Source organism: Desmodus rotundus, chromosome 3 (genome assembly GCF_022682495.2).
Source record: "Desmodus rotundus isolate HL8 chromosome 3, HLdesRot8A.1, whole genome shotgun sequence".
Classification (NCBI taxonomy): Eukaryota; Metazoa; Chordata; class Mammalia; order Chiroptera; family Phyllostomidae; genus Desmodus; species Desmodus rotundus.
Window position 1 is genome coordinate 8,530,138 of NC_071389.1, and position 27,367 is coordinate 8,557,504.

General features: G+C 51.9%; 1 protein-coding gene across 5 annotated transcripts in view; it reads left to right on the forward strand.

Annotated features, from left to right (window-relative positions):
• TMEM51 (transmembrane protein 51) overlaps positions 1–27,367 on the forward strand; it is a 48,653-nt gene that overhangs the window by 3,179 nt on the left and 18,107 nt on the right. The window contains exon 1 of one of the 5 annotated variants that reach the window (XM_053920703.2): positions 119–244. The exons of the other annotated variants lie outside the window; for them this stretch is intronic. The gene's annotated coding sequence lies outside the window, so the exon portion shown is untranslated. Of the gene's footprint in view, positions 1–118; positions 245–27,367 lie in introns of those variants that run through there. 5 annotated transcript variants of the gene reach the window in all.

A 27,367-nucleotide genomic window follows, 5' to 3' on the forward strand; every position in this document is an offset into this window, starting at 1 on the left:
CTGCAGGTGGGACTTCCTCTTGTAGTATCTTGGAACCATTCAACACATGCTGACTGAGTGCCTTCCGTACACCAGGCAGTGTTCTCGGAGCTCTGTGCACAGGTCAAGGAAGACACACATTCCATCCAGGTTCCTCAAGCAGGGGAGTCATCTGGTCCTGTTGATATTTCGGGAAGATAATTCCAGCTGCATGTTGGATGGAAGTTTGGGGAAGGCTGCCGGGAGAGAGAAGGCTGCCCTGCAGGTTGGAGGCAGTGGGGATGGCAAAGGTGGGGGGGCGGGACTGAAGCACCACGCAGGAGGCAGAGATTATTAACATGCGGTCTTAACATGTGGCCACTGGGCAAGGGTAAGGCCCCTGCGCACTGCGTGCAAGGCCCAAACCGCCAGCCTGTCTTCCACCCGGGAGACGCAGTGAGCATCTGGCACCTCGGAGGGGCCACAGCCCCTCCAGCTGTGGCCTTCCGGCTCTCTTGAGGCAGAAGTCACAGGATCCAGGAGTTCCCCTGTCTCCGTGAGGACAGGCAGAGCCAGCAACCTGTCCTCCTGCTGGCATTTGCTCTGAGAAGCCTGCTCCGTTGGGGGTTCCTGTCTTACTAGGTCACGGTTCTGGTGAATGTTCTTCCCTCCTTCTGTGGGGCTGACAATAACCCCTCAAAACTCAGGCTGGAAGAGACTGGAGCGTGAGGAGCTTTGGCTCTGGGCTTCTCTTTCCCCGGCTCCAAATGAAGGTGGAATTCAAGGGACTGAGAAGAGTTTCCTCCCTAAGTGCTCGGAATGTTCCAGAAGCTCAGCTGCCTTCTGATTGGTGAAGGGTCTGCTCTGGCTACTGGCTTTGCTTTCACTTTCCTCGTGTCTGCTCTGAAGCTTGGAGGAGTCCTTGCCACCTGCAGCTGTGAGAGTGCACTTCTTCACACTGTGTCTCCCTTGGCTCGGGGTGGGCCGCACACGGCCGTCCACCTGCCGCAGGAGGGCCCTGCGGTGTCTCGGGTGGAGGGGACCGTTCTCACTTGACAAAGGAAACTCAGAGAGGGAAAGAAACTTGCCCGAGCCACGCAGTACCAGGCAGGACTGGCACCCAGCCTTCCTGACCCCTCTCAGGTTCTCCGCATTACCCCAGGAGGCCTGGCTGCGTTCAGGTCAGAGACTCGTGTTAGGCCCCCGTTCAGTTCAGGTGGTTCTCAACATCTCGGTCTTGCGGCCCCTTCATGGAGTCCTGCTCCTCCCCAGCCTGGACAGGTGGCCTGGCTTGGCCTGGCAATGCTTTCTTCCTCCCTTCTTCTGGGTTGAGCCTTGGCACACTGGTTGCCAACCCCCCCCCCCGCCCCGGGAGCTCTGGCTCTCCCAAGAAACAGGTCACTTGTTTGGTTCTGCCTGCTTCAGGCCAGACTGCCTGGCTTCTCCTGGGACAGCCTCCAGACACAAGCCAGACGTGGCTCTCCGAGGGTCTCAGCAGAGGCCTCAGGCTGATTCTCCACTCTCCCCGCCCCCCGGTGCCAACTGCTGCTCGCTTGGCCCTGCCTCCTGTCCAGTGTTGTTTACTTGGTCTGAGCAGCCGAGAGTCTCCTTATTCTCCCTTGCCCTAGATTTGTCTGAACTAGCAGCTCTTAAACCTGAATGCTGGTCCCTTTAGCTCTTAGCAAATGGAGCCAGAAGGGACCTTCGCCATCAGGAAGTTCAATCTGCTTATTTTAAAAGTGGGAAAACCGAGGCCCAGGGCTTGCCTGAGATCTGAGCCAGGATCAGACCCCATGCTCCCCAATTCTGTCTTGAATGATGTTGAGGATGATTCTTGGAGAAAGAAAACAAAAACCCAGAGTGTTCTCCCCCTCCAAGAGCCCCTTGCTCCCCCTACATTCCACACCACCAGGTACTTTGGAGGCATCCACAGTACATGTCGGGAAGGAATAAATTCTGAGGCCCCTGGAAGAAGAGGGGTGCACGTCAAAGACTGTATGTCTTGGCATTTTCAGTTTCCGGCCATTCAAGCTGGCATTAACACCAGGGAGTAAGCTTGAGATCAAACTCACGTGCGGCTGTCTAACCCTACTTTATGATGTGCCTCTGACGGACAGGCGTTTAAAGTCGTTTGCTTCCCCAGATTACGAAAGAAGTTCATGTTCATGGTAGAGAACTTCAGAGGAAACCATCACAATATGCTGGCAGCCACTGTTGACTTGTGGGGTTTTATTTAAGTTTTTTGTTTGCTTGTTTGCTCGCTCTGCTATTGCATATCCTGGTTTTCCAGTTCATCTCCGTAACGTGTGTTTTCCCCGGGTGACAGTTTTTCGTGCCGGATCCAGCCTGCCGGTCTCATCTGTGTCTCCCATCTGACGGCTGGAAGGCATCCAGGAGGCCAGCTTTCTGAGTTGGCTCCCTCAAAACTCTCCCATGGCCAAAATCGTGTAAAGCTATGCAAATTACTCACCACTGAGGGGATTTAGGAAGCCATGGGTTCTTGGAAAAGGGCCATTTGTGTAAAATCTAAAGCAAAACCGATTCTCAGTGAGCCTCTTAGAACTGGAGGAGTCAGCCACTGGGGTGGGACGGGTGTGGCCCCAAAGATTACACAGATGGAGGGAGAACGCTTTGTTTCCTCTGAGTTTTTGCTGGTTTTATTTTATTTTTTTTTAAGATTTTATTTATTTATTTTTAGACAGAGGGGAAGGGAGGAAGAGAGAGAAACATCAGTGTGTGGTTGCCTCCCACGTACCCCCTACTGGGGACCTGGCCCGCAACCCAGGCATGTGCCCTGACTGGGAATCGAACCAGCGACCCTTTGGTTCACAGGCCAGCGTTCAATCCACTGAGCCACACCAGCTGGGGTGCTATGTTGGTTTTAACCCAGCCAAGTATTCTCACCCAATTGTCTTTACCCCTTGCCTAAAATCCTCCCAGGTTTAGGCACTGGGGTGGCAAGTGTGGATCACTAGAAAAATCAGTATGTGACTTACTCATCTGCAAACCCTGCCTCTTAGAAAACAGGTGTTTCAGTGGCGAAGATGTGTAGAGAATTCGTTACTTACTCAGGTGATGAGGTCGGTCACCTCCCCTTGGGGATAGGATCTCCTGGCATCTCTCATCCCCTAACAGGATCCCAGCTTTGTTAATGCATGTAAATTGTCCACAGTGGAAGCAATCTTGGAGGTTCCCTACGCTAACGTTTACAGACCGTGGGCAATGACTTCCTAGTGAGTTTTTAAATCAGTTCCAGTATGTGGCCTTCCCCTGGCTTTCTACACGTGAAACAGAGGAAAGTAGACTTGAAAACAGAGTGCATTTTCTGCCATGGGAGGAGAACTCTAGTAAAACTGTCATCTCAGCCCTGACTGGTGTTGCCCAGTGGGTTGAGGGCCATCCCGTGAACCAACAGGCCGCCGGTTCGATTCCCAGTCAGGGCACACGCCTGGGTTACAGGCCAGGTCCCCAGATGGGGTCGTGTGAGAGGCAGCCAGTCAATGTCTCTCTCGCACATAGATGCTTCTTTCCCTCTCCTTCTCCCTCCCTCCCCCTCTCTCTAAAGATAAGTAAAATCTTTAGAAAGAAAAAAAAGAAAAACCTGTCGTGTCAGTTATGTGTATACGACTCTGCACCAAGTCACCAGGTCAATACAGCGGTGGGCAAAAGTAGGGTTCCGGTTATAAGTCCATGAAACACAGAGTTTATTCTGGTATTGTTATTGATTATCGTATTATAATTTGTATTACCACCGTAAACGAACTTTGCCCACCCCCGTGTATCTCTAACAGCATGGCAGGAACCTTAAGTGGCACTGTCCGTTCCACTGGTTTTTATTCTGTGATCCTGGGGAACTTGGGGTTCCTTGGAGGGGTCCCAGAAGCAAGTCAGGGTTTGCGGAGACGGGCCTGAGTGCTGTTAGGGAGGCAGGGCCAGCTGGAAGGAAGCTCTGCTTACAGAGGCTCCAGATGTCAGGGGTGTGAAAGATCCTTTCAAGAAGAATCTGCGAAGTTGGAAATAGAACAGTGAGTTGGAAAGCGCTGCTAGTCTAGACATCTCAATTCTTAGAAGAAGAAATGGGGGCCAGAAAACAGGGAGGCCAGGACCCATGTGGGGCAGGTGGGCTCCCAGGCTTCACATCGATGCTAGTCTCCAAATGTAGGCCTTGGACACCTCTGCCCAAGAGGCTGTGAAGTCAGTGTCAGACAGAGCTATGGGGCCCAACTGCGTGCTCGCCTTGTCGCCTGAGCCCCCTACGGGCTGCACGGGTATGCACCCTAGGCACGTACGTTTGTCAGAAAGCCCGTGACTTCGGTGCCAACAGCTCAGTTTGTGTTGCCACCGTGCACTACACATTCATTTGTTCGACGCCAGCACTTAAAGCACATCATAGGGCTGGAAAGCCCATTTGGGCATCTCTTCTTCCTTTTTTCTTTTAATGTCCCCAGAGCTTCACTAATGGAAGCATCCTGGAGGCAACGGGCTCAAGCTCACCCAGCAAATCCCAGCAGATCTGGACTGAGGAGAACTCAAGTGTCTTTTATTAAGATCGTGGACTCAAGGATACAAAGTTCTGGATGTCTCCAGAAGGTTCTGCTATTTCTTCTGTTCATGATGTAGAACCAGGCAGTCCTAATTCCTGGTGGATTTTATGTCTTTGCCACTTTTTCTCTTTATATCTGGTCTGGGGGAGAGAGAGAGAGAGGGAGAGAGAGAGAGAGAGTGAATTTACCGGCACTCACTTCTGCCTTGTCCTGCATCTCCCCACACCCACTACCAGGCTCGCGTTGGTCAGGGTGTGGGCATGCTTTGCTGATGCTTGGTGCGGGGGGAGGGGGGGTATGATAAAACACAAAACACACATTCAGACCCCAGGATTACAGCTTCACTAGCTGCAGTTTGGAGGGTAGTGGTTAGGTATTGGGGTTGCCTTTAGGTAATTGTTTTCAAACAGTGACACATGCAAATTATACTATGCGGGGAGTCATCTTGGGCTGTCCACGACTGTCACTTTAAACAAATGCACTCATACGAACCGTGTGCCAGACACTGAGCCCGAGGTGAACTAGAGAGGGCCAGCTTCTGCCAAGGGTGCGTGGGTGGGCTGTCCTGGGCGGAGACTGCTGTGAAGGGGCCCTGACCAACAGCCAACAGTGATAAGGAAGCTTTGGAGCCTGAAGGAGGAGGTGTGACCCACACCTGGAGAGTCAAGGAAGGGTTTTCCAAAAGAGTGAGGTTTGAGCTGAAATCTCAGGTCAGCAGCCGCAGAGGGTGACCCTGGAAGGGGCTGCAGCCTGTGCCAAGGCCCAGAGGTGGAATAGAGCCTTCTTCACGGGCTGATATTAGATGTGAAGGGCAGGGGTGAAGACAACTGTTTATATAATTTATTCTTAAAAGTTAGTTTGGAAGCGAGACTCATTCATTCCAGCTATATTCACTGAGTTCTCTCTACAGGCCTGGCATGCTGGGTTTGGGGGGAAGTAGTCCTTAATGGAGACACAGACCTGCTCTCGCAGAGCTTACACCCTACTGGGCGGGAGGAGGAGTCAGTACAAACCAATAGCCCTACCACACACTGAGCTAAAATCTTTGCCTCCTCCCCGCTGCCTACAGGATCAAGTCGAGGCCAAGTTCTTAGCTTTCAAAGCTCTGAAGACTGGGCTTTTTAGAGTTCAGACTCAGTTTACCTTTGCAGACCCACTCCTGCTGCCCCAACCCCTAACCCCGCCCTATGCCTTGGTCACAAGGGGCCGGGAACCATTTGCTGCCTCCACCTCTCTCCACCCCTTACCATGTGCCATGACCTTGCCTGGCTTTCTTCGTTCTGTTCCTTCTGCCTTTCTGCCTAGACTGCTCTCTGTCCTTGTCAAAACTTTTCTTAAAAATCAAACTTTTTGTTTTGAGATAAGTGTGCCTTTACGGAAAAGTTGCGAAAACAGTGCAGAGACCCGTCACTAATAAATTTGCATCACTACTCACAAAACGACAGACTTTCTCTGGATTTCACCCATTTTCTCACTTTTGAGCTTCTGCTCCAGGATCCGATCCAAGACCCCACGTTGCCTTTAGTTGTGGCGCTGCCCTCCCCATCTCGGCTGGTCTGTGACAGTGTCTCAGTCTGTCCTTAAATTTCGCGACCTTGAGAGTCTTGAAGAGGACCGGTCAGCAGTGTGTAGAATGTCCCCCAGTGTGGGGTGATCTGGGGTGTCTTCTCATGCTTAGACACCGCAGGGTTTGGGTGCCAGGAAAGAGCCCTGCAGAAGTGAAGTGTCCTCGCTACATCATGTCTGGATGCACATGACATCAGTGTGACTTCTTGGTGACGTTAACCTTGGTCACTGGGGCCGAGCCGTGTCTGCCAGGGCTCTCCACTGTAAAAACTCTAGAACCCCTTTTTGGGAGGGGCTTTCAAAGCACAATAGGGAAAGGTAAAATTATACAAGGAATTATTGCAAATGACTGATAAATTTAAAAACTTAGAGCCGATGATACATTCGAGCAATCTTTGCAACACATGGCGGACAAGGGGCTGTTTCCTGAGCAAACACAAGAGGGTTTCCAATCAGCATGGACACGGCAGAAGCTTTAAAAACCGCAGCAGCGTCAATAACAGGAATTACCCGGAGGAAACACAATTATGTGAGGAGTTAGTTTCAATACTGTCATTTTTTCATAACAGCAATAAAATAGAAACCATCTATGTGTCCATCAGTAGGGGATTGGCTATGTAAATTATGGGTCCTCCCTGTCCTGGAATATTCCTCAACCACTAAAAAAGTATGGTTTAGGTGAACACTGATGATGTGGAAAATTGTTAATTATATACCAGAATCTTTAAGATTAGGTCACTAAACCATATTGCGGTAAGATCTCATTTTCATAAAACAAGTTATGTCTGTTTACAAAATACAAACGAAAGTCTGTATGGCATGGATATTATCCATAGTTGTGGATGGCAGGGTAACTCGATTTTAAACTTTTCTGTTACTCTAGATTTATAAATTTTTGTTTAGTAAACAAGTATTGTCTTTACCATGGGAGGAAATGTTTTATTTTCTTAAATGAATATTATTTACATTGCGGGTCCCCCAGGGCTTGCGGGTTCCTGCTAGGTGAGTTGCTTTGTGAACTGCAGAAGGTTTTGCGACTATTCCAGGCGGTTCCTTTACGATTTTAACTTTGAGTGTCAGGGGCTGTCTTCCTAGGCTCGGGAAGCTGAGACGGGAGCAAAGCAGGGCCACCTGAAGCTGTAAAAACCAACCTGTTACAGGCTGAATTTCTGCCTCCCCAAAACTCCTATGCTGGCATCCTCACCCCCAATGCGGTGGACTAGGAGGCAGGGTCTTTGCGAGGTGATTAGGTTTAGATGATTAGATTTCGATTCTGTCCGAGAGTGAGAAGGTCATAATGCAGTTAGTGCCCTTAAAAGAAGAGGAGGAGAGATCACCAAGGAAAGGCCGTGTGAGGACACAGTGAAAAGGGAGCCACCGACAAGCCAGGAAGCTGGCTCTCACCAGACACCAAATCTGCCGGCACCTTGACCTTGAGCTCCTGGCCTCCAGAACCACGAGAAATGTCTTGTTGTCTAAGCCCCTCAGTCTCGGGTATTTTGCCATAGCAACCTGAGGGAAGATACCACTCCCCCAGCATTATGTATGTGTATGTTGTATTAGAAAAAACATATACATATTAATTTACAAACAGTAAAATTCACCCTTTCTCATATAGAGTTCTGCGAGTTTGACAAACAACGTGTAATTTTGTAACCGCCACCGTAATCAAGGTACGGAAAGGCTTCATCAGCCCCCGGATTCCCTCATGTTCCCCCTGCGTGGTCGACCCCTCTCCCACCCCTGTCCTTAGCCACCACTGATGTTTGCTGTCCATTCAGCTTTGCCTTGTCAGGATGCCGGGTAGATGGAACCATACAGTGTGAAGCCTTTTCGAGTCTGGCTTCCTTCACTCATCATCGCGCATCTGAGATTCCTCCATGTCGTGTTTAACTCCACGGCACGAGGTGCCAACTGTGCTTATCCCTTCACCTGTTGCAGGGCATTTGGGGTGTTTCTAGTTTGGGGGATGAGGGCTAAAGCCACTGTAAACATTCGCATTCAGGTTTTAGGACGAACAGAAGTGTTTCATGCCTCAGGGGCAGATACCAGGGAGCCGGATGTCTGGGTTTGTATGGAGTATGTATGTTTATGCAAAATGGCCAAGCGTAGAAAGTTTCATGCTGACGACCCCGGGAGGGGTGGGCGGAAGGGATGGACTCTCATTGAGCACCTACTGTGTACCTTGCATAGAGCCAGGAGCTTTACACAAATGGCCTCACCTGCTCCTTCCTCACGGCAGCATAGGAAGTGTGCAGCTCTGGTCCCTGCAGATGAGCCACAGGAAGCGCGATTTCACAGGATTGGACTGAAGTAATACAGAGCTACTCTCTTTGAATTGGGGGGAATACATGCAGGGGGACTGTTTAGCCTCCACTTTGTGACCTCCCTCCACCCACCCCAGCACCGTCCTAGCATTTACACGACTTTATGACCTACAGCCTCGCTCAGAGTCGATTTGCTTGTGTGCCCCCCTGCACTTCCATAACAAGGCTTGGCCGGTTCCTGCTCCCAGCACCCCGGCTGTGTGGAGACCTAATGAAAGATTAACAATACCCTCCCCTCCAGTAGGGAGCCGTAATGACCTACCTTGAACACAGAGTGGAAACGATTTGTCGTCTTTCCTTGAGTGATGTTTTCCCAGCTGATGTGGATCCAAGTCTCCAGGCAGTAAGCTGACCTTTCCCCTGCTCTGACCTCCCCCTCCCCATGCCGCAGGAATGGAAGCAACAGTGGATTACATATAGTTCTTTACCTAGATAGCTTTTCATTAACTCTTTTTGTTTAATTAGAAAATTGGTTTTATTAGAAAATATTTTACACGTGGTAAAAAAAAAAGTGTAAAAGGATATGCAATGGAGAAGATAAATTTCCCTCTCGCCGCAGACCCCACCCCCACCGCAACACTTGTCTCAGAGGTAACCACACTTCCAGAAATTTTCGATGCAGCAAACTGAGGCTTCTAAATGCCGCTCTGAGATGTTCTCCTGGTAATCAAAGCAATAAAATGTTACAGTTGTCAGGATCGTTATGGAATTGTTGGGCAATTTCAAGCTCAGAATAACTCATATCAGGGTCCCCAGATTGCCTTTAAGGACCCGCTAAGCACCCGAAGTTTTATCAGACCTTCTCTCTCTGAAGTTTTCTGTGGAGGGTTAGCAGCTTCCATCAGATTCTCAAAGGGGTCTGTGCAAAAAAAAAAAAAGAAAGAAAGAAAAGGAAAAAGGAAGGAAGGAAGGAAGGCCAGTCATGACTCACAGGTATGAGAAAAGCAAACTTTTACAGATGGATGGCACAGATAAATGTGTAATTAGCTGGGGGTACAAGTTCTGAATTTAAGGATCGCTGGTCCTTAGTCTTGTGGTTGGAGGTGGATGGAGCCGTGGACTTGAGCGGTGCTGTCTCGGGCCACAGGAACCATGCCTGGCTGGGCCAAGGGAGGCAGAGTTAACGGCGCTCTTCAGTCCCCCCCCACCCCGTGTTTCTGCTGACTCATCGCACGTTGGAAATGTTCTGGCAGCTTTAGACCACATGTGTGCTCTTGCTGGAGATGAAGTTGCCCAGTTCCTGGGAACTTCTCACAGTCAGGAGCAGACAAATTTGCTTCTATAGGAAGGTTTTAGGCTGAAAACACTCAAAAAGAGTTTAGGGAAATTCCTGAGAGGCAGAGACATATCCGGGGAGTGATGAAAGCCCTAGATGTGTGGGGAAGTATCCCTGATGGGGTCAATATTCTCGGAATTGGGGGTGGGGTGTCCAAGCCTTCCCATCACCCTGGTCTTGGGGAGGTCCCCACAGGGGCAGATCCTGGGGTTGGCTGGTGAGAGTGTTTGACCTTATAAGTTATTTTAAAGCATTAGTTTAAATTTCCATCACAATTGTGACAGGCACTATTCTAGGCATTTTGCATATGTTAACTCATAGATACTCAAAACAGTTCTGTGACCTGGGGAAACTGAGTCAGTAGTATGCTAACTACTGTGCAAACAACCCCACATCTCCCCCCTCCATCTCAAGGGCTTAAGATACTCAGGTCACAATTACAATTTCATGTGTTGGGCGGGGAAGGTAGGGTCTTTGTTCCACGCAGTCTGGGACCCAGGCTTCTTTCATTGGTGAGCTAATAACCCCAACTACAGCTACTAAGTGATAGCGCTAGGATTTGAACCCAGGCAGTCTGTTTCAGAGTCTGTATTCTTAACCACTACACTGCGGTGAGAAACAGGAGTGCTGGCTTTTAGCACAATTTACCTGGTAGGTAACCTCAGAACTGGAAGTGGGGAGGTAACCTGGGATTCTGGAGAACATTTGCTCCTCCTTGCCAAGGAATCAAGCTCATCCTTCTAAGGACTAGACTGGGTAAATCTGAGAGACACTCGACTTCGTCTTCAGTACATAAAAATGAAAGCCTTTCCCCCCAGAAGTTCGTACGCGAAATAAATGTGATCGGCAGTGCTGTTGCCTGGCCCTTGGATCTTTGCCCCCCAAACAGCATCTCTGCAAAGCAGATCGACACGCTGCCGCTTATTGTAGGGAGGGTTTTGCTAAATGTCAGCATCAGTTGAAATGTCTTCTTGTGGAAATCATCCAAATGTGCGACCTAAAGGCCAGGAAATGCACTATGGGACATCCACACAGGGGAATGCCACATGGCTATGAAAAATGGTGGTGATTGGGGGTGGGGGGTGGGGTAGAGGGATGGGGAGAAAATGCAGACAACTGTAATTGAATAACAATAAAAATTAAATTAAAATTTTTTAAATGGTGGTGATGGGGAAGACTTTGAGAGATGAAGAAAGTGATGCTGATCTGTGAATGTAAAAGAGAAACGACAGAGCTGGCCCATTTAAAAGTTTTTTAAAAATATAAAGAACTCAAAAATTTGAATATTTACCATTTCCAAATTTCTAAATTTCCTAGGAAGAAACATGTAAGTAACTCTTGGTATTAAAGGAACAGATTTAAGGTCAAGTGCTGGCTTTAATGGCTTTGGTGACTTGGGCGATTGATTAATTTCTCCAAATAGGGAGAATAGTTTTAAGATTTTTTTTTACATTATTATTTTTTTTAATTTTTCAAGTACAGTTTTCTGCCTTTCTGCCCCCCACCCCTCCCCAAGTTTTAAGATTTTGTGAGGATTCAGTCCTGGCTGGTGTGGCTCAGTGGTTTGAACTCTGGCCTGAGAACCAAAGGGTCACCAGTTCGATTCCCAGTCAGGGCATATGCCTGGGTTGTGGGCCAGGTCCCCAGTAGGGGGCACAGCAGGCAACCACCCAATGATGTTTCTCTCTCTCTCTTTCTCCCTCCCTTCCCCTCTGTCTAAAAATAAAAATAAAATTTAAAAAATTTTTAAAAAAAGACTTTGTGAGGATTCAATGAGCTACGTATAAAAAGTACTTAGACATGGTAAATGCTCAATACATTTTGAGGTGCTGTTACTATCATAATTTTAAAAATCTTTCCATTCTGACAAGCCACTCCAAATCCAAACCATTTCTGGTGGCCCGTGGGGCTTTGTGTCAGGAGGCCTGGAGTTGGGGACCCATGAGCAAGCCAGTCTCCGCCCCCTCCCTTCAGGGCAGGGTAAAGCTGAGTGACTAGGAACCTGCTTTTCACTGTAGACCGAGGGGTGCTCTGGCTGCTGTCTCCTTTCTGTGTGGTGCACAGAGAAATAACTCGGTGTCCCGGGCATAATGGTGTGTGGGCTAAAAATGTGGGTGCAGGATTCCGACCGCCTGGTCCCCATCTATCAGGTGGGGAGAGTGACGATGCCACCGCAGAGCTGGGGGGAGGAGGAGACGACCCTGTGCTGCACCACCTTGGCGTGCCGGCTCAGTAAAAGCTAGTTGTCCCAGACCTAACGTCTGGCCTCAGAAACTCACGTGACGTAGAATTAACCATTTAGAGGTGAATGGCCCAGTGGCACGCAGTATGCACATTCACAGGGTTGTGCGACCACCTCTCCTATTTAGTTCCAAACCCTTTTCAGCACCCCCCAAAAAACCTCATACCCATTTTCAGTTACTCCCTCCCCACTCTCCTCTTCCCCGCCCCCCGGCAGCTTCTAATCTGCTTTCTGGATATTTTAGATAAATGGAGTCATACACTATGTGACCTTTTGTGGGTGGTTTCTGGATAATTGAGGTTTTCAAAAATCATTTTAACAATTTCCAAGTGTGCTGTTCCGTGGCCAGAAGCACATTCGTCGCGTTGTGTGGCCGTCACATCTTTCCCCAGAACTTCTCCGTCATCCCCAGCGAAAAGAGAGGACGGCTTTTTAAAGACCTGTGTGCGTGGGTCTTACACATCAGCACGTCTCAGCAGCTCCTGGAGGGCTTGTGGAAGCAGATCGCTGGACCCTCCTCCAGAATTGCTGACTCAGGAGGCCCGGGAATTTGCATTTCTCACAAGCTCTCGGGGTTGCAGATGCTGTCGGTTGGGGCCACTTTTGGAAAACCGCTGCCTTAGATGGAAAGGTCTACAGGGGAGAGCGGACGATAGTCTCATTCAGGGTGAACCAGGGAGCTGGAGCCACTGTGGCCAGTGGGATAAGGGATTTATTGTAAGAATCGGGTCTTACACGATTATGGGGGTGGGGGTAAAGATGAAGGAGAAAGGAGGTCCAAGGGACCAGAGACCATGTCCACCTCAGAAGCCAGGAGGTCCAGCCGGCGACGGGGTCTGGGGACACTGCTGGTCACTGGATTTTGAACACACTTTCTAGCTGATTCAGATGTCCAGCCAAGAGTGGAACTCCTGGCATATGGGACAGAAAGTGGGCTCTGGGGCCAGACAGACGTGGGTTAGAATTCTGGTCTCGTGCTTAATAGCTTTGTGATCCTGGGCAAGCGACTCAGCCTTGCTGACCTGATACCGTTTACTCATCTGTAAAATGGACATAATACCTACCTTCCCCACAGAGAGTTGTGGGGCCTCGATGACATAGTGTGTGCCAGACTTCTGGCCCGGAATATCCTGGTGCTGATACAGTTAATAGTTGCAGATACACATGTCTGGGGGGGATGTCCAATGGGCCCTAAATCCGGTCTTTCTTCTCAGGAATCTGGGCCTCGCCCTGACCATGGTCCTACACAGACAGTTTTCAAAACGGCGTGAAAATGAGACTTGCTTTTCCTGAGTCTCAGTTCACACTCCCGGGGTCAATTCATATCAATATCAGTTGCTTATTTCTTCTGTAGGCAAAGTTTGCACATTCCGTGTTTAAACAAAGAAAAATTATTCTCTCAACACCATTCCACTTCCAGCCCTGCTGTATCTCAAAACTCTCTTTCTAAAACCTGGAATCCTTGAGGTTTTTGCTCCGTGTCAGACATTGCTGTAACTGTCTTTTCTTTGGCGTCTGTCGTTTTGACACTGGTGAGTTACGGTGGTCTCCGTGGTAGAACTGCTGTCCCAGAAAGCGAGTCGGAAGGGTCTGTCCCTCCTGCTGCTCAGAGGATCCAAGCAGCACCTCCCAGCCAGGCTATTTGATGGAGGAAGCCTTGACTTTGAAGTGGGCTTTTAAAGAAGCCGTTATTCCAAGCCGTTATACTGCAAGCAAAAGCCACAGTAAGAAAACAGTTTGCATTTCAGCTGCAAGGAGGAAGGGAAGGGAAGGGAAGGATGATTTTCAGGGTCAGATATGGAGGGTGGGGATGCCTTTCAAGAAGAGCTGTCAGCGTTAGGCAGAGGCTCAGAGCCAAGCGCGCACGGGCCTCTCTGAAAGAGATGCCGGGTTTGGCACCATAGGCACTCTTCCGTAGGCTTCAATGATATGACCTCACCATTTCACCATGCCTGTCTCAACGCTGAGATTCTCATCTTGGAGACCTGTGTTATCGTTATTTGCCACGATTTTCCCATCTCAGTAAAGGGCCTGTAGCAAGTAGTCAGCTTAGGCTGGCATAACGAATACCACAGACTGGGGGTTTAAGCAACAGAAATTGTTTTCTCACAGATCTTGAGGCTGGGAACTTCAAGATCAAGGTCGCATTCTAGTGAGGGCTGTCTTCCTGGCTTGCCACTGACCAGGCCTAGTAATTAGGAGGGAGATGGATGGGGGCAGGAAGAATCACTGAAAAGAAGGGCTTTGCAAAGGAACAAGTCGGGGGGCCACCTGGATGTGGGGTTGCATGGGCACACGTCTAAAATGAGGCAGCGGGAGCTTTACGGAGAGAGTGTGGCCAGCTGTGAGAGGGCTGGGAGCAGGCAAGACGTGGCTGTAACGGGGCATGCTTCTCACAAGTGAGAGTGTGGGCCAGGGCTACCAGATTTTCACGTTTCATAACTGAGATTACCCACCTTCTCAATACTGGAAGCTACTCCACACTATGTAAAATAAATAGCACTTCACAGGTCAAATGAGATATGTTCCCAGGCCAGTGGAGACCTGGGAGCATGTCTGTGAGGGGCGGAGTGAGCAGGGGAGAGGACACCCAGGTCCCCGGGAGGACGGGGGGGGGGGCCCTGCACTGTCATTAGGAAGTCTAGAGGAAGAAGAAGGTGGTGTGGATGGGAGGGGGTGGGGAGTGGAAAGGGTCTAAGTGACGTGGGCGGTCATGTGACAAAGGAGGACACAGATAAACAAAAACAGCTCTTTCTGGGGAATAGCTGAATTGCAAAGGCTGTTGGAGAATGGAGGGGTGGCACATGGGGTGCTGGGTACGGAAGTGGTCTCTCCGGAGCTCTCTCCCAGAGTGCCTCTGTGCAGGGCTTATTCCGTTTTAGATTTGGAGTTGTTTGTTTGTTTGTTCATTTGTTTGAGTTGAGATTGCCTGATTTGCAGCCCAGTAGGTGGCAAATGTAAGAATGCTGGTGTTAGAGTTTGGAGACATGGGTTCTAATCCTGCCTGGCCCCTTACTCTCGGGGACCTTGGGCAGAGTCCATCTGGGCCCCACTTTCCTGGGTGTCTGTCGCACATGGATAAGAATGCCTCCTCCCCAGTGCTTGTGCCCCACGTGTGATAATTCAAATTATTATCTTTAGACAACCTTCACTTCCGCAGCACCCCTGCCTTCTCACCTGAAAACGAGGGGCTCAGATGGGATGAATCCAGGGTCCTTCCTGGTTTGATTCATCCTACCTGGGCTTTGTGGGAGATCCCTTTGCCATCTGAGTACCCTTTGGCAGGAGGGAGGAGACAGAGGAGGAATATTCTGGCCCAGGCAGGCTGCTCTCGTCCCTCCTCTGAGAGCCACAGCACCCCCCCAAAAAAAATCCCAGAAGAACCTCCTTTCAGCACGAGGGCCTCTCAGCCAGCAGGGAGGTGTCCCAGGGAACAGTTATCAGCCACCTCCCTGGTCAGGGGACTCGGAAGGCACCCCGAGACCCTGGACACCTGTCGGGGTGTAGTTTTGTCCGACAAGGGTCCTGTCCTTGTGGGGCTTACAGTCTCTGGTAGGAGGGAGGTGACACCGGCCACTCAGGTGGTAATACTGATGCACAGTTGGCGGTAACAGCTCGTTTTGCGGTAACAGCTCGCTCAGGTTGCAGAGCTGGGCCTCCCTAGCTAGCAGGAGACCCTGTGGTTAGTCTGGTGGTGCATTAGGAGCATCTAAAAAGAGCTGGATTAAAGCCAAGATGTAAAGGAGGGAGAACCCGGCTGCGGGAAAGGGGCTGTTCCCCCAGGCGCAGGGGAGAGCCGTGTCCTCTGTTCCCAGCCCCATGGGTTGAGACTGTTTCTCAGTCGTCAGGAATGACCAGCTGCTTCCCCAAACCAAAGGGGAGCCAGCTGAAGTCCACTGCGTCAGTAATGACCATGTGCAGGGTGCCCGGCTTGGTGTTAAAGGCTCTGTGTGCTCAGGCTCACGACTGCCTTCTGGCAGCCCCATTAGGGAAACGCTGCTTTGCGTCATACCCTTTGTACAGCCCAGCTGAGATAACTTGCTCAAGCTCATCCACCCAGGAAGTTGTGTAGCTGGGGGTCAAACCTAAGACCTCGAGACTCCAGAGCCAGAACTTTGAACCCTGGCCTGACCACGCCTCCCTCGCATAGGTGCTAGGACTTTGCTGAGTTGGCCCAGAGGCCCTGGGAGGCACACGTGGCTGGAACTCCCGGGTCAGAGCCGGAGGCTAGAGGCAGTCTTGGTGGGGGAATAAATTGGCCCCTGGCCCATATGCCCTCTGTGGCTCCTCCAAGCCTCAGCTGCCCTCCTGGGTCCTTGCTTCCCGCCTGTCTCTCTGCATCCTCAGGCCCCGCTGACTCCCCAAGCTCCGCCTTGGTCCCCACTCTGGGATGAGGGTCCAAGACTCTCGTGAGCATCAGGATTACTTGAGAAGCTTGCTAAAAGCAGATTTTGGGCCTCACCCCAGATTCTGATTCTGTAAGTACACTCTGGGGCCCAAATCTGCATATTCAGCAAATGCCTCCCTACCTCTGCAAGGCAGGGGATGAAGTGGTCCTGGGGTAACAACTGGTCTCGAGTTACTGCTGCTCCCTCTGCTGACAACCCCACATGCTGCCCAGCTCACCACTGCCACCTCCTTTTCTACAGCCCAGACTGTTTTATCCTTACTCCAGTATTGTAGGTAGTACCACCAGTGTCCCTGTTTCGCAGATGGGAAAAACAAGGCTCAGGAAGATGAAGCAGCTTGCCTAAGGCCACCCAGATAGACACAGATTTAATCACCACCTTGCTTTACTGCCTCTGCTAAATTGGCATCGATGCCCTGGGAGGGTCCCTGCTGGGGTTTAGAGGAAGGGCTGCGGATGATCCATCTTCATCAGCACATTCAATCTGTCCTCTCTAGGGGAAGGAGGCATGAAATGCGGCCAAAGCCTTGGCAACCAGAATATCCCTTGTGTCATCTCCATGGGGTTTTAAGCTTTCAAAGCTAAATGTGAATCACAATGTGGAATGACTCAAGGACCATTGGCTAGGAAGACTGATTCCTCCGTGACCCAGAGCAGGTCCTGTAACCCCTGGGGCTTCTCACCTGGATAGAGAGAGGGCTTCAGGAAGAGCAGGCTAGGGAATCCCACCCCTACTGGCTGCTGCAGCACCTGGGGAGAGGATGAAGATGCGTGCTTCTCCCTGTGCCCCAGCAATCCCACCTGCTGGGGGGTGATCTAGGGAGAGGCTAACTCACACACAGATGCTCGCACATCTGTCCACGCAGACTCGCGCACAGATGTTCACAGCAGCTTCGTGCACAGCAGCCCAAACGAGCAAATAGCCCGGGTGTCCATCAGCGGGTGAACAGACAGACGGTGGTATATTCACCCGATGGGCGCTGCTCAGCAAGATAAAGGAGCCACAGGAACTACTGCAGATACAAACAATGCCGCGGAGAGCCATTTATAGAAACCTCTAGCACAGGCAACGCTGGTCCATAGTGATGGGAAGTGGACCAGTGGTTGCCTGGGGTGGGGGAGGCTGGGGGTTGATTGGAAGAAGGTGCACACAGAGAGCTTTCCGGGGTGATGGAAATGTCTTATATCTTGATCTGGGTGGGAGTGGCAGCTTGTCAAAGTGTACACTAAGATCTGCGTGTTTTCCTAGATGTGAGTTACGCTTTATACATGTAAATAAGCAGATGCTTCTGCCCAGCCCTGGCAACTCAGAGTCAGCCATCCTGGGGGTGGAGGGTGCCCAGGGTCGTCTGTCTTTTCAGCAAGTGCCAAAGACAGCATTGACCCCCAGCCTGGCAGGCACCCCCAAACGCTTAATCATGCAAGTCTCTTCTAGCCGGGACAGTTGAGTTTTGAAGATGCCAAGGACTTACTACTGTTGTTCTGTTTTTAAGCACAAATCCAACTGGGGGTCAAAGTCCGCCCCAGGGCTGACTCCGGTAATCGCCAAGACCAGCTCTAAGCCACAGACAAAGCATCCTCAGTCACTAGGCTTATCCTGGCCGCATGCCGGGCATCACAGGGTCTGCTATGCCGGGAACAGAGGGCAGGGCTCCCCTGCAGGGCAGTGGGCATCTGCCAGGCACTGGGCATCAAGCAGAACTAGACAGGCCCTTTCTGGGTCCTGTCTCCATGGCCCCCTCCAAATGCCAATGATTTCGGCTGTGGGCTGAGGAGCTCTTGCATTGTAGACACGACATCTGTCGGTTTGTACGCATGTGGAATTATATAAGAGGACGCATTGTGCAGTTCTCAGGAGCCTAGGCTCAGGCTCGGGATGAAATCCCCACCACTCGACAATTAGCTGTGTGTCTTTGCACAAGTGACTTAACCTCTCTGAGCTCCTCATCTGTAAAGTGAATAAGATGGCAATACACCTTTCTTTACAGTGCCTTGAGCGTGGGAAGCATTTAGTAAATGTTGGTTATTGTTATTAGTGCCTGACTTAATCCTTATAATAGCCTTATTGGTGTAGGTGCTATCCTATCCCCATCTTAGAGAGCAGCAGCTGAGGCTCAGAGAGGTCAAGTCCCTGGCCCAAAGTCACACAGCTAGAAAATGGAGCTGGAATTGCAACTTGGGTCTGTCTAACCCTTGATGCTTTTCACTGCACCATGCAGCTGTCAGCTCTGTGGGAGGGGGCTCACTTCAGAAGGCCCCCGTATACTGGAATGAGCATCCATCGCTGGCTGAGCAGGAGACACGCCCTCTTCAGGAAGGCTCTGTGTACTGGCTCCAAAAGTAGGTTCAAATCCCATCTCTACCCGCTGCGGGACTTTGGACAAGTTGCTTCACCACCTTGGTTTCCTCATTTGTAAAACGAGGGTGCTGATACCAGTCTTAGAAGGCTCTGGTGACTCTGAGCTGAGTCAGTAGGCGTACGGCGGAGAGAGTGGCGCCCAGCACCCCGGGAGCCTGTTGAACTTGTCGGCTTCGCCCACTATCATCTGCGAGGTCATGTAGCTCTGGGATTGTGACTGAGCCGGGTGGGGCTCCAGGCTGCACCAGGATGGGAGGTTGTCCTTCTTGCCTTCGAGGAAGTGACGGCACAGTCTCCAGGGCGCCTGTGGCCACGGGCGCGGCAAACAGCCACGCCGAACCACATGCAGGGAACCCGAGGGTCTCTCGGATTTCCTCGTGTTAAGAACGCAGAGCCCCCTTCCCGCCTCGTCCCAGCTTCCTGAGTGGAGTGTCCTGTGCGTTCTGTTGGAAGAGATTCAGGCCGACAGCCGCCGTCAGGTCCAAGCGAACGGCCGGCCTCCCGCTGCACTGGCCCGGCTCTCACGCTGGAGGGCGGGGCGATGGCAGGTGGTCCACGAGGCCGAGCTCAAGGTGGACAAACACCCTTTTGTTGGTTGATTGTGTGTGTGTGTTATTCCCTTTGCCGGCATCTCGAGAACCAGTGTGGGTTTCTCAAGCTGCTGTTTCCTTTGGACTGAAAACAAAAATGAAAGGAAAACTAACAAACTGTGACATCCAGCTGCCTGCATGAGACTCCTCGAGGGCTGGTTTAAAAATGAAAATGTCTGACCATGCTAGGCTAAAAGCAGAGCAGTACACAGCAATCACTATTCAAAGCCCTGTGCTCGTCTTGGCTGTGTGACCTTGAGGATGTGTCCGTCTGCCTCTCTGAGCCTCAGTTTCCTCACCCATAAAATGGGCACCCACCTCACGGGGCTCTTGTGAGATCAAGCAGTGACGGCCCCAGCACGGTGCCTGTCCCATGGTGCAGACTCAGTGAGCATCAGCTTACGGGACTCTCAGTATACGGGGACCGCTCTGAGTTGAACTGTTAAAGTTCTAGGTCTCTTGCTAACTGGCTGTGTGTCCTTGGGTAAATTACCTCACCTCTCTGACCTTCAGGTTCTTCATCGGCAAAACATTGAGACCCCCTATTCCTCTCGTAGAGGTTGTCCTGGGGGTTCAGTCAAGGGTGGTAGCTTTGGAAGGCAGCCTAATACAAGCTCGTGTTCAAGAAATGGTGACGATTGCGCTGATAGGGGTGTGGTGACGGGGCACATTGCCCCAACTCGCAGGGAGGTCGAGCACAGTTTGTAAGTGTCCCCAAAAGCGTGCTGGGGCTGTGATGGTGAGGGACCTGGTACAGCCCTGTAGTCCGTGCTCTGTGGGCCGAGGTGGGGGACTGACAGGAAGGGCAGTGGAAGGGAGGCGCTAGGTCTCCAAAGATGGACAGTGACGACCTGCTGGCTGTGACAAGGGAGGGCGTGGCAGCCTAACAGAGGGCACAGAAGCATGGACCGTTTCTTAGCCTGTGTTTGTTTCTGGACTCGTGTGTTCAGGGGCAACGGTTTAGGACAGCCATCTTTGGGAACATTCGAATGGACGGACCTTGCTTACACAGATTCCTCATACAAAAATGTCATTTACATGAAGCCCGTGAAGGGGTCCTGATTCTCCAACAGCAGGATTCTTTTTTTTTTTTAAAGATTTTATTTGTTTTTAGAGAGAGGGTAAGGGAGGGAGAAAGACAGAGAGAGAAACATCAATGTGTTGTTGGTTGCCTCTCACGCGCCCCAACTGGGGACTCAGCCCACAACCCAGGCATGTGTCCTAACAGGGAATCGAACCAGCAACCTCTGGTTCATAGGCCGGCACTCAGTCCACTGAGCCACACCAGCCAGGGCTGCATTCTTTATTTTGTAGAAGTATTAACCAGGAAATCCTTTTCAATGTCAGAGCACCTCTTGTGGGTGTAAAGTGCCATTTGATTTACATATAAGAGGGCTGTGGAAGCTGGTGTTGTCGTGGGGCCAGATCGCTGCCCCACCCGGCCCCAGGGGGAGCCCCTGCTCCTCCTGTCACCAGCTCTGAAGCCTTGTGTAACGTGGGGATTATCATAATTAACACCTATCTCACCTCATAGGTGTTGTGAAGAATAAACAAGATAATCCTCCTAAAGAAAATTTTCCACCACATCATAAGGGCACAATATTGTGGCTGTTATTAATTCCACAAATATTTGCAGAGTGCCTCTTTCTGCCGTCTGCCCTGTGCCTGCCCTCGCGGAGTGTGCTCGGGCGTGCGGGCTATGCAGAGAGAGACAAACGGGAACATAACAGACGATGACAAGTTGCCATCACAGCTATGCCCAAAGCCAGCAGAGTTCCGAGATACAGAACCACACAGTAATTACTGGCAAACGATTGGTTTGGAACCCCCCAATGCGATAGTGACATTTAAGTGACAAGTGAGAAGGAGCGGTGGTGAGGGCCAGTGTGGCTGGAGCACTGGCGAGGGGAGGGGCGGGGCAGGGGAGGAGGTGGTCCAGAGCCGCTCTTTGCAGATTGGAAGGTGCACCTCCCCTGTGGAAGTGCCCATTCTGATCCAGCAGGTCTAGGGTGGAGCAGAGACTCTGCTTCTCCAGCCAGCTCCTCGGCTGCCGAGGCTGCTGGCCCACAGGCCGCACTCGGAGTGGCCAGGACTAGGAGAGAGCAGAGGGAGCCAGGTCTAGGTGGGTGAACCTGAACACCCGAAGCCAGGTGGGGAGTTCAGGTTCATTCTCAGGACAGTAAGAAGCCAGGCAGAGGAGTGACAGGACAGAGGACAGTTGCAGAAGCTCCTTTGGGACGCCACGTGGAGAAGACTCGCTGGGGTGAGGGCAGCCGCAGGGAGACCAGGACGGGGGGCAGGTGCAGTCGCCCGGGCGATGGCAGCCAGAGAGGCAGGAAGTGTGTTTATTAGAGATCGTTGGGCAAACGGAGTGACAGCACTTGCTGAGGTGTTGGGTATAAACATTCTTAATAATCTTGGTGTAAATTATTATCTGTGTTTCTTTTAAAAAAATAAATAAGCCAGTGGTCTAGCGCTGTGGTTCTCAGCCAGGGACGTCTTTCCCAGGGATAGCCAGGGGTCAGGGGTGGATGGATTTGGAGCCAAATGGCAGGACAGCGACTCTGCCAATGGGGGAAGCTGGCCAAGATTACCTATGCTCTCCCAGAGTCAGTTAAATTGTCTGTGGAATGGGGAGAGGGGTGGTGCCGTGGGGAGAATGAAATGTGATTGTGTGGGGCAGGTGTGCGGAAATCAGCCCGGGGCTGAGGGACGCGGCAGGTAGGTGCTAAGGACTGGAAAGCCCTTATGAGCAGGGATTTATCCTGGGGGCAGTAGGGAGCCATAGAGGAATCTTGAGGGAGGGTGGTGTGATTACATTTGCCTTTTGGAGAGACTCCCCTCACCAACCCCCCCCCAAAAAAAACTATTAAGCTCTGGCCAGGAGTCTGGGAGGCCTTTGTGGTCGGTATCCAGGTGAGGTGTGAGGTTGGCCTGGATTAGCAGGAGGGGATGGGCCAGCCTGAGGCGTGGCCTGTCCCTAGGGCCCTGCTTGCCATGTCCCCTTTGTACTGGGGCAGCCACTGTGGCAAGTGCGGGGCGGTAGGCGTGTGTCCCGGCAGCCCCGCCCCAGAGCTCTCTGTGGCTATTGGCCAATCTGTGTGCACCTGTACACCAGACACAGGTGCAGCCCCGAGATAGCTGCGGGGACGACAGAGGAGCGTGAGGCCCAGGCCAGACTCGCCCTCCCTTCCAGAAAGGTCCCCCACCTCTCTGCACCCCCCACCAGTCTCCCCAGCCACTCCCTGCCTCAGCAGGGACCCCGTCTTCCTTCCTCCTGCCCTCTGTTCTCACCACTTCCTCTCCAATTCACTTATTGTTCTCTCCTTCTTTGGATTATTGAGGCCTCTTTCCCTCCTGCCCTCCCTCCTGGTGTTTTGTCTCTCCTAGTCTTTTCTTCTCTTTGCCCCTCTTGGCCATGCAAGCATGAGGGTCTGGTGCTGTGGGTGGCTAGCTCGGTGGCCCGCACAGTGTCTGGCTCATGAAGTAGAGAGGTGGCATTCCCCTCGGGCGTGTCTGCCTGTCCCCACATGCCTTCCAATGCATCCCTTTCTTCCTTCCCTTTTCCTGTGCACATGTCTGCTTGCTAGATGTACTTTTAACCTTGGCAATAACATTGTCAAGGGCAGGTCTGGCTCCTTTGCCCTCTAACTCCTGCTAACCACCTGGAGCCATTCCCAACGTAGTGATTTATGACACAATCTATCGGTGGCGTATTCCAGGGTAGTGGCCCAGGGAGAGATTGGCCAACTCTCAGCCCTGTGACCGTGACCTTCCTCACTCACTGCCACGGCCAGTCTTCTCTTAGTGAGTGACCCAAATAGTCACCTTCCAAACATCCCGGCTGAGGAAAGAGATCCAGTAACCCTGGAACCCTACCTGGACGTGGCCCCGCTCCAGGATGCCCACCTGGCAGGTGCCAGCACCAAGCTCGGCTCCAAAAAGGGAGGGTTGGGGGCAACTGGCAGTTTTGTTCTGTTCTTGTGGTTTAGTTGTTTTATTTTAATTTTTTGGTGAGGCAAAAGAGGCTATGATTGGTTCACGCAGCTGAAACCTCGGTAGGTCCCACCGCATTCATGGGTTCCAGAGGTCTCCCCTGGGGTCCTGCTCACTCTCCGCCTCAGCTCTTTCCTGCATGCTGGCTCCCTCCTCCGGCAGCCTCGCCCCTTGTGAGGACCAGAGGGTCACCAGCAGCTGCAGGAAGGGGGGTGGAACCCCCACAGCATTTCCTCAGCAGTGAAGGACTGAGTTTTACAGGTTCTGGTTGGGTGGGGCCTGCCCTTTGGAAGATGCGATTAGCCAGGCCTGGCCACGCCCAGGCTTAGAGCCAGAAGAAGGGCTCCAGGAGTCGGGCCAGTGCCGAGGACAGCCACAAAGCACCTACTACATACTGGTCCAGGACGCCCTGGGCAGCCTGGCTCCCCAGCCCAGTGTGGCGGGTCCCCTGGTGTCCCCAGTGACCCTCCTTGGGAGTGACCAGCACAACAAGCTCTGGACAGCTTTGCGCTGTGGAGAGCCCCCAGTGCCCTTGTCACTGTTGCGTCTCTGTACGGAGAGGGCATGCTGGCACAGGTGGTTTCTCTGAGATGCTTGCTGCCGTGTCCCCCAGCACCTGCACTACTGCCTGGCACATTGTGGGCATGCGGTTCATGTGTGTGGAATGAATGACTGGAGGGAGACAGCAAATCAGAGTGTGGTGGCCTTGCTCCTGCCCCCCACTCCAGGGCCCACTGCCACCAGCCGTGCCGGTCATCTGTGCCCAGCTGGTCGGCAGCCAAGGGAAATGGCCGCCATTTCATTATCATCATCATTGTTATTAGTGTCATTCGTTGTCACTGTTACTCTTGTGGCTGCATGGCCACTGTCAGTGTTGAGCCTGAAGGTCTCTCCCGGCTCTGGGAGCAGTCGTGACCCCTGCTGACCCTCATGCCTTGGCCTCAGAAACCCATTCTGGACCCACCTGTGCGGAGGCAGATCCCTCAGCTGATCTTCGGATCTAAACACCCTCAGGGTGGATCCCACCTCACCGATGTTCGATAAGCTCCCAAGCCACTCAGACCCCCTGGGGGGCAGAGATGGTTCAGCCTCACTCCTGGCCTGAGGGACAGGGACATGATTGGAAGCCCCACGGGGGCACCAGAGACGTGCCACCTGCTGTAGGGCTTCTGGGCAAGTGATGTGGGTTTGAATCTGGACAGTGCCTGTGAGAGCCGGTCATCACCATCCTCAGCCCTGTGCCCTCCCCTTACAGGGGGATGGGGGAGCAGCCAGGGAGCAGCTGATGATTCAGGTTACAGAGCTGATTTCAAAAGTATCCAGCTTGGTGCCTGGGCCCAGGAAGGGCTCTGAGCGTGGGGGTTGAAGGACAACCCCCAACACTGGGCCATGGCAACTCAGAGAGGGGCAGAGTCCTTGGACATGAGACAGGATGCCAGGCAGCCGCGTGAGCCCTGAGTCACAAGGGCTGAGCTAGAGAGTCAGAGAGGCACAGGGTCGGCACTCAGCCCTGCCCCTTGGCTCATAACAGGTTACTTAGGACCCTGGTACTCATTCACCCTTGTCACCGAGGGGCCTGGGACAACCCCACAGGTCCTTCATCTCTCTGCCATCAGCCGACTTCTTCCGATATTGGACAAAGGGGTGCCTTATTGGTGAAAGCAGGGTGTTGATGTTTAAAAACTGGACTTTGGACCCAACTATCTGGTTCACAGCCTCGCTCTGCTACTTATTACCATGAGACTTCGGGAAGTTAAGTAACCTCGCTGGGCCTCAGTGTCTGCACCTACAATGTGGGGGAGAGGGTGGCGGCTTCTTCATAAAGGCTGATGAGATAATCCAGACTCAGAGGAAGCGTCCGATGTGTGCTAGCTCTGGTCATCACAATTTGAAGACGCACGCTTTTTTTCTTTTTGTTTTTATTTTCAATCCTCACCCAAGGAGATGTTCACTGATTTTAGAGAGGAAAGGAGAGAGAGAAACTGCCTCCCACACATGCCCCAACCAGGGATCGAATCCAAAACTTAAGTGTGTGCCCCAACCAGGGATCGAACCTGTGACCTTCAGGTATACAGGACAGTGCTCCAACCAACTGAGCCACCTGGCCAGGACTAACGGTGCTTGCTTTTGGAAACAAAAGGCCCTCTTGTAAAGTGTGTGGTCCCCCCAACCTGTAACCTGAGGCACGTGGCCTGTACCAGGTGCACCTGGCGCTCCAAGGGCCATCTGTTAGATGCCGGAGTGGGATTTTTACCTTGGGAGACAGTCTGTGGAAGGCCAGCGGTCCCCTAAGATAGTACAGGATAGTGCCTGGGACCCCAATGGTAGGCTGGATAGTGAAAATATTAATGAACAATCACACACACACTCGTTCATCTCCCAATCCAGAACCTGTGATTCTGTCACCTAATATGGTAAAGGCTCTGCTGACTCTCATTATCCAGATGGCAGGATGCAGTCCCCAGAGTCCTTATAAGAGGCAGGCAGCAGGGTCGGTAGGAGAGGAGGCCTGATGATGGAGCAGGGGTCGGAATGAAGCGCTTTGAAGACAGAGGAAGGGGCGCAGCCAGGAATGCAGGCGGCTGCTGGTAGTTCCAGAAGGGGAGGGAACGGACTCTCCTGAACCCTCCCAACAGAACGCAGCCTGCTGATACCTTGATTTCAGACCTCTGACCTCCGGATCTGTAAGAGAACTAATTTACGTTGCTCTAAGCCACTAACTGTGCAGGGATTCGTCACTGCAGCCCAGGAAACAAATGTGGTCCTTCTCAGGGGAGGGTCTGTGGTGGTCTATGACATTTTCACCTGCATTCACAATAAACAGGACGAACAGTCCCTGGTCCGGAGCATCCCACCTGGCCCCAGAGACCCTGCTGGGTGTGACTGCAGCCTCCCCCTCCCCTGGCGCCCATATTCCTATCTAGTGCATCTGGAACATGGGTGCCTTCTCCACCAGCAGTTTCTCCGAAAAGGACTCGGAGCAGCCCGGCAGAACAGCCTGAGCCCTCACGCTGGGGTTTCCTAAACTAGGGGCATCACGGGTGTCCACGGAGCGTGCTTCCCTGGTCCTCAGCCCCTCCCTCTCCCAGCGGCCCTGCCTGTGTGGAGGGGGGAACAGGCTGCGGTCCTGCCAGGGGGACAGGTAGAGGCGCTTCCCTTTGGGGTAAACCGCTAAGCAGCTGCTCGCAGCCACAGCCTGGCACCCAACGTGGGTTTATCATTCCCACACCAAGAACAGCAACAGCTTCTCAGCAGAGCCTTCCAGCCCTGCACCTCCCCAGGTTTCCCTCGGACGTGACCACACGGCAGCAAGCAGTCTGACAGTCCCATGCCGGACCTGGTGTAGTTCATGTCACTGGATCCTCAGAAGTAGCACCTTCCTTTTACAGATGAGGAAACTGAGGCTCACGGAAATGAAATGCATCGCCAGGGGTGTGCACAATTAAACCAAGTTTGGACGGAATCCATAGTGCATGTATGTTCCACGATACTACGATGTCGTGGTATTCTTTCAGTCAGTTTTAGCACTGTCTTTGCCACAGCTGACAGTCTTGTAAACAGTAACAGATTCACTGTTACTCTTCACCAGGTCTGGGCTGGTTTAGGTGACAAAGAGCCCTAAGTAACAGCAGGTTCAATAAAATAAACCTTTACTTTTCTCCCATGTAAACAGAGTCCAGAGGTCAGCAGTCCAGGACTGGGAGGCCAGCTCTATGTCCACCAGACACTAGACAGCTTCTTTCTTGTTCTGCTATCCTCTACCTCCTGCTCCAGGATGGCTGCTGAGCTCTGGCCATCACTACAGCCAGTAGAAAGGAGAAAAAATAAATAAATAAAGACATGTCCCTTCTATTTAAGAACCCTTTCTGAATGTCCTCTCTGTGATACCTACTTCTGCTTATATCCCATTGGCCAGACTTAGTCATACAGCACAGCTCACTGCCCAAGAGACTGGGTCTGGGAAGCCACCAGAAGCTGAGCATCTTCGCGAACTGTTCTTATGATGGAGAAAGGGAAGGGTGGATATTGGGAACCATGAGCAGGCAAAGCAAAACCACGCTGTTAGAGTGTCAGGCTAGAGAGCCGGCAGCTCCGTCTTCT